This window comes from Sorex fumeus, unplaced genomic scaffold (genome assembly GCF_029834395.1).
Source record: "Sorex fumeus unplaced genomic scaffold, SorFum_2.1 ptg000024l, whole genome shotgun sequence".
NCBI classification, from domain to species: Eukaryota; Metazoa; Chordata; class Mammalia; order Eulipotyphla; family Soricidae; genus Sorex; species Sorex fumeus.
In genome coordinates, this window is record NW_026606081.1 from 17942368 (window position 1) to 17948778 (window position 6411).

At 44.9% G+C, this 6411-nt stretch overlaps 1 non-coding gene across 1 annotated transcript; it reads left to right on the forward strand.

Annotated features, from left to right (window-relative positions):
• The first annotated feature begins 386 nt into the window (after positions 1–386).
• On the forward strand, positions 387–493 carry LOC130023853 (U6 spliceosomal RNA). The gene has a single exon (XR_008792516.1). It is a non-coding gene; the product is annotated as a U6 spliceosomal RNA (small nuclear RNA).
• The last annotated feature ends 5918 nt before the right edge of the window (positions 494–6411 follow it).

Here is a 6411-nt window from a genome sequence, read left to right on the forward strand (position 1 = left end):
CCCATGATGTGTTGTGCGGCCACGCAGTCCAGAAAGTGGCCTGGAGTGTGGCAGCGGTTGGGTAGTAGAAGTTGGCTGCCAGGGCTGGGTCTCTTGGGGAGGGGAGGGCTCTCACTCGCCCCCTCTGGGGCACCTCGAGTGGAAACAGCCTGGCGCAGAGTTCCTTCAAAATCATAATTTTTATTATTATGTGATATTGTTGCCCACTCGAGCAAATCGATAAACAACAGGAGGACAGTGCTACAGTGCTACCCTGCTCCTATGTGATATTGTAATAATATTAATATTATTGCGGTTATTGTAATACTAATTTCATAACCTCTGATTTAACCTAAATTCTACGACATAATTCTAGAACATAAATTTTCATAGGACAATTATGTGCAGTACTCGCTTTGGCAGCATATATACTAAAATTGGAACGATACAGAGAAGATTAGCATGGCCCCTGTGCAAGGATGACACGCAAATTCGTGAAGCATTCCATATTTTTAAATAAAAAAAAAAGAAGAATGTGCAGGTGGAATAGTTAAATTTTTGTGGGGAATTGGAATTACATGTTCTTTCGATTATAAATACTTGGAAAAATATTGTCTTTATCTAAGAAATTAAATATTATTAGTTATGAAACCATATGTAAATAAATTAAATTCTAAAATTGAAAAGATAAAACTTTGTATTGAGTTAGAACTATAGATAGAAGTAATTTAAATGTTAAATAATAAGGTAGACAGAATGCTTAAATAAACATGTAGAAATACATATAATTTAATGTTATCTAACCTCAAAAATATCAAATCTCACTTAAAATATTTGATAATATTGGTTAAGAACTTTATCCTGTGCAAAGAAAACTAAACATGAGTGTTATTCATTTCAGTTAAATTTGATAGGTAGAAGGAAATAGGGAGAGTCTTAGTATGACAGTAGTAATTGCTAGGTGGCATAATTATGTCTGATTGAAAATTTCATGTTTCTGTGAAGGTAATGTTTAATAGCTAATATTTTCTGATGACCATATTTTAAGCAAAAATTAAAGACAGGAACAGAACATGAAAGCCCTTGAAAAATCCTCAAAAGGTAAGCACGAGAGAGAGAGAGAGAGAGAGAGAGAGAGGAGTAATACAGACAAGACGTGGAGGAATTCCCTAGAAAGGAGACCGACTGAAGACAGAGGGAAGCCCTCACAGGATTAGGCAGTGCAGGAGACCAAGCTAGCTAGAAAGCACTGGAAAAGTCTGGAAGAGTCCCAGGATTTTGCCAGGGTTATTGGCCAGGCACTTGTCCAGTGGAGGTGAAGAGAAAAGAGAAGAAATCGTGGTGCATGCTTTTGAGGAAACTGCCTTTGAAAGAAGAAAAATTGGGTTTTAACTAGTGGGTAACCTAAAATGAAGGTTTTTCTTATTTTCAGTGTTTTTTTTTTGAAGATGTGGAAAGTAGGCAGGTAGTGAATGATGTTACCCACATAGCTTAAGCTGGCAACCAGATCAACTACACTCAATTCTGAGTTTTCTGAAGACTGGATGGTGGAAGGGAACAGGGTTGATATGATCTTGTTCAACTTACTTGGAAACTTCAGTTGATTTGTTAACTTGAAATAAGGTTTTAAATGGTGCATCATGAAGTATGACACATTTTGTAATGTTTATTTTAACTTAGACTGGAGTGATAGCACAGTGGTAGGGTGTTTGCCTTGCGCGCAGCCAACCTGGCCGAGCTGGGTTTGATTCCTCTGCCCCTCTCGGAGAGCCCGGCAAGCTACCGAGAGTATCTTGCCCGCATGGCAAGATACCCATGATGTATTCAATATGCCAAACACAGTAACAACAAGTCTCAAAATGGAGACGTTACTGGGCCCGCATGAGCAAATCGATGAACAACGGGAGGACAGTGACAGTGATTTTAACTTAAGATATATGAAGGAATAAAACCCAGCTCCAGGAAGCACGCAGCCACATTTGCAGCCGTGCAACATCTTGTTATCTCATTCTTACTTTGGACAACCCGACAGGCTACCAGTTGTATCCTGCCCGCACGGCAGAGTCTGGCAAACTCCCCGTGGCATACTCAATATGCCAAATACCAGCAACAATGATGGGTCTCATTCTCCTAACCTTGAAAGAGCATTATTCAGGGCTAGGATGAAGGAGAAGTTACTGGTGCCTGCTCAAGGCAATCGACAAACAACAGGATGTTCATGATTCGTGATATGAAGGGATTATTTTTCCATGGAACTCTATGTAGATCAAAGCCTTTGTTTTCTCAGTGACTTTTTGGCATGAATCACTCGCACATTATTTACAGTGTCCAGTTGTGGACTCATTTTGGAATTTACATTTTGAAATAAAAGCTCCTTTTGGATTTTCGGTTTTTCCTTTTTATTTTTGTCACACCCAGTGATGCTCAGGACTTACTCCTGGCTGTGTGCTCAGAGGTCACTCCTGGCAAGTCTGGAGGACCACATATATGGTGCCCAGGATCAAACCCAGGTTGCCTGCCTGAGGCAAATGCCCTACCCACTGAACTATCGCTCTGGCCCTGAAATGTAAAGTCCTCTGGAAAAGAGTTTTTTTTTTTTTTTAGGCTTTTACAGATCATTCCTGCCTGTGCCCAATTCAACCACAATTTATCACTTAACTTTATCTAGACTGTTCAAAGCATTCCATTTAATTTTCCTAAAAGGAAACTGATTGAACTTTTTCAACATATTTTAAATGGTTAACAGGACATTTACTTTTGTGAGAACATTGGTTTAAAATGTTTTAGGTATACAGTCCTAGAGACCAATACATATTTGAATATATTACATTATGTTTGCCACCCAAATTATTTCAATAAAAAATGACAGCAGGTGAATTGACTAACTCTGGAGGCAAATCAATTCCTCTGCCCCTCTTGGAGAGCCCGGCAAGCTACCGAGAGTATCTTGCCCGCACGGCAAAGCCTGGCAAGCTCTCCGTGACGCATTCGATATGCCAAACACAGTAACAACAAAGTCTCCAATGGAGACGTTACTGGGCCCGCTCAAGCAAATCGATGAACAACGGGAGGACAGTGACAGTGACAGTGGGGGCAAATCTAACTCAGTCGTGGCCAGCCAACAACATAGAGGCATGCACTGGGCTGTAGGTGGGGGTGCTGGCCGTGGTGTCATCAGGGCCGGGGGTGCGTGGAGGTCATCTGAACAGACAGGATGTGACAAGGGTCTAAGCTTAAAACAAACCCAGCCCAAAGCGAAGACACTTCACCATTGGCTGGGACAGCTTCAGAGCCTGTCCTGGAGGGAAACTGCATCACAGTGCCTGGATGAAGTGCAGGGTGAGACTCCCAAAGTATGAAAATTGGGAAGCTGGAACCGCTGCCAGACACTGAGGCATCTCTGCAATGTTCCTGTGTCCTGAGAAATGACATTTGAATGGTTTTGTGGGGAAGGATGGGAGGGGGAGGCAGAGCTCTGGTGGGACTCTGAGAGGTCAAGGGCAAGGTGTGTGGTGTTTTATTTTGGGGAAACTTGTGCTGAAATCTTGTAGGAGTCTTTGCTACATTGTTTCTCACTGTCAGTGTCTGATGCAGAAGGAAGTCATGTAACCGTGTGCTGGCTGGCATGAGACCGTATTGATGGGACTGGCCTGGTGCCAGGCGGATATCTGAGCTTGACAGAGGGTAGGCACCCGCAGCCACCTGGGCCGGGCCTCGGCCAGGGCATGGAGAGGAGTTTCTGCCAGGCAGGGGAAACGGGTGGGCAGCAGGTTGTCTGACAGATGGCGGGGGTCGGGGGGGTGCTGGAAGGACAAGGATATCCGTGGACCCGTCCCGCAGGGGCGTGGCCGGGCTCCCTCTCCCGGCAGCCCTCCAAGGCGCAGGTGCTCCTGCGTCCTGCACTTGGTCCATCCTCCTGGGGGCCTCGAGCGATGGAGCCCAGGACACACCTGCATTCCTGGACCGCTGTGCCACCCGGCCTCGGGGACCGCTGAGCTGCCTGGCCGTGGAGGAACGCTGTTCTGACCACTGAGCTGCCCGGCCGCTGTCCTCACACTCGGTGCTCAGTGTCCTCTCTCTGGTGTCCTCTCTCCAGCACGGCCTGGTCTCATCTGCTTTCCCCAAGCTGTGTGCGGGTGGGGTGTGGGGAAGGGGAAGGTGTTTGGGGGTGGGAGAGTGTGGGGGGTGTGTATGTGGGACGGTGTGTGGGTCAGGGGGAGGTGTGTGGGGAGTGGGGGGGGTGTGGGGAGTGTGTGAGGAGGTGGAGGGTGGGGATGTGGGGTGGGGGGTGTGAACATGGGTGTGGGCATGGGAGTGGAGTGGGTGTTGGTGTTGGGTGTGTGTGTGTGTGTGTGCATGGGTGTGGGGTGTGTGTGAGTGAGTGTGTGTGTGGGTGTATGTGTGGGTGTGGGAGAGTGTGGGTGAGTGAGTGTGAGTGTGGGGGTGTATGTGAATGTGGTGTGTGTGGGTATGTGTGTGGGGGTGTGGGAGTGAGTGTGTGTGGCTGTGTGGGTGAGTGTGTGTAGGTGTGTGGGGGTGAGTGGGTGTGGGTGTGGGTGTGGGTGAGTGTGTGGATGTGGGTGTGTGGTGTGTGTGGGTGTGGGGGGTGTGGGATGTGTGTGTGGGTGGGTGTGGGTGTGTGGATGTGTGGTGTGTGTGGGTGTGTGGGGGGTGTGCGTGTGTGAGTGTGTGCGTGTTGGGGTGTAAATCGCAGGTGCATGATACAGACACTGAATATTGAGAGGGTTGACTCTCTGGCTTTCTTTTGCTAGATTTTTGTTTTCTTTTCTACTTCATTTCTTTTGTCTTTATTTTAAAGTGTTTTTCTTCTGATTACTTTTGTTTCATTCATTTCTCTGTGTTCCTGAGGTGGTTTTTCTTCCCCTCCCTCTCGGGTATCAGCTTCCTCGGTCTTGCAGCTCATCCTCTCAGCTCACTGTCACCCCAAGAGCTGTTACAGAGCCCAACACTTAGTAACTTCAGACAAGCAATTATTTAATTAACATACGAGGGATATAAAATTGTTTAAAATTCTGGTTCACTCCTCAATAAATGATAGGTTTCATAGTTTTAAAATCTGATTGTAACCCAGAGAAAGTAGAAGTGTGTATGTTTAGATTGTGTATGTCTAGGTAGTAATTTTCTAAGCACATTTTCTAAATTTAAAAGTGATGAAAAGATGAAATAATCAAAAGTCTAAAAGATTGATTTTAGATCTCATGAAAATTTAAATCTTCTAAATGGCAGAAGATTTTAAAATGTAATTTAAAAACAAATAAACAAGGCAGCTAATATTTATCATAAAGCTACAAGGAATTTAATGTTAACATCGTGTAACCATAATGCAACTATACTAGGCACAAAAATCATAAAAAGCTTTAAAAGTAGAGAAAATGTTTAATTCTATTCATTTTTAAATAGAGATTTATATTTACATTTTCAATTAGCAAGGTAATATTTTTCTAACATTTTATTGAAGGTTACAATAACTAAATTCCAAGTAAACTCTTAGTAAACTTAATAAACTGAACACAGAGTAATAATTTTTTAAATATGATTATGGGGAGTTGGTAACTCATATTTTTCCTCCAAAGCACATTGAAAGCATCTTCCAAACTTTGTTTTTAAAGTATTCCTATATTTTTGCTATGAACATTTTATTTTTAGATGTTTTGGGGTCTGAAAGTATAAGTTGAAATACATAGATAATTGTATTTTACATTTTTCAATAATGAGCATTATTTTAGAGTGCTTTCCTGTTTGGGCTGGAGCAATAGCACAGCAGGGTGGGTGTTTGCCTTGCATGTGGCCCACCTGGCCGACCCAGGTTCAATTCCTCCACCCCTCTCGGAGAGCCCGACAAGCAACCGAGAGTATCTCACCCACACGGCAAAACCTGGCAAGCTACCTGTGATGTATTCGATATGCCAAACACAGTGACAAGTGTCACAATTACTGGGCCCGCTCGAGCAAATTGATGAACCACGGGAGGACAGTCACAGTGACTTTCCTGTTTGGAGCAGAGTTGAGCAGACAAAGAATCCCCGTATGTGCCTTCCCTGCCCCTAACTCTAGCCACAGTACACCACAGCTCGCCACAGCACACTACACCACATTGCCACACACCACAGCACACCACAGGATGCCACAGCACAGCACACTGCACCTCACCTCACCATAGCACACTACACTACACTGTACAGCACCTCACCTCATCACAGCACACCATACTACACTGCCCCACACCACGGCACACCACAGCCATACCATAGCATACCACACCACGATGCACTGCACCTCAACTCACCACAGCACACCACAGCCCACCGCCCCACACCACATCACACCGCAACACAGCATACCACAGCACACTGCACCTCACCTCACCACAGCACACCACATTGCACCGCCCCATACCTATGCATACCACAG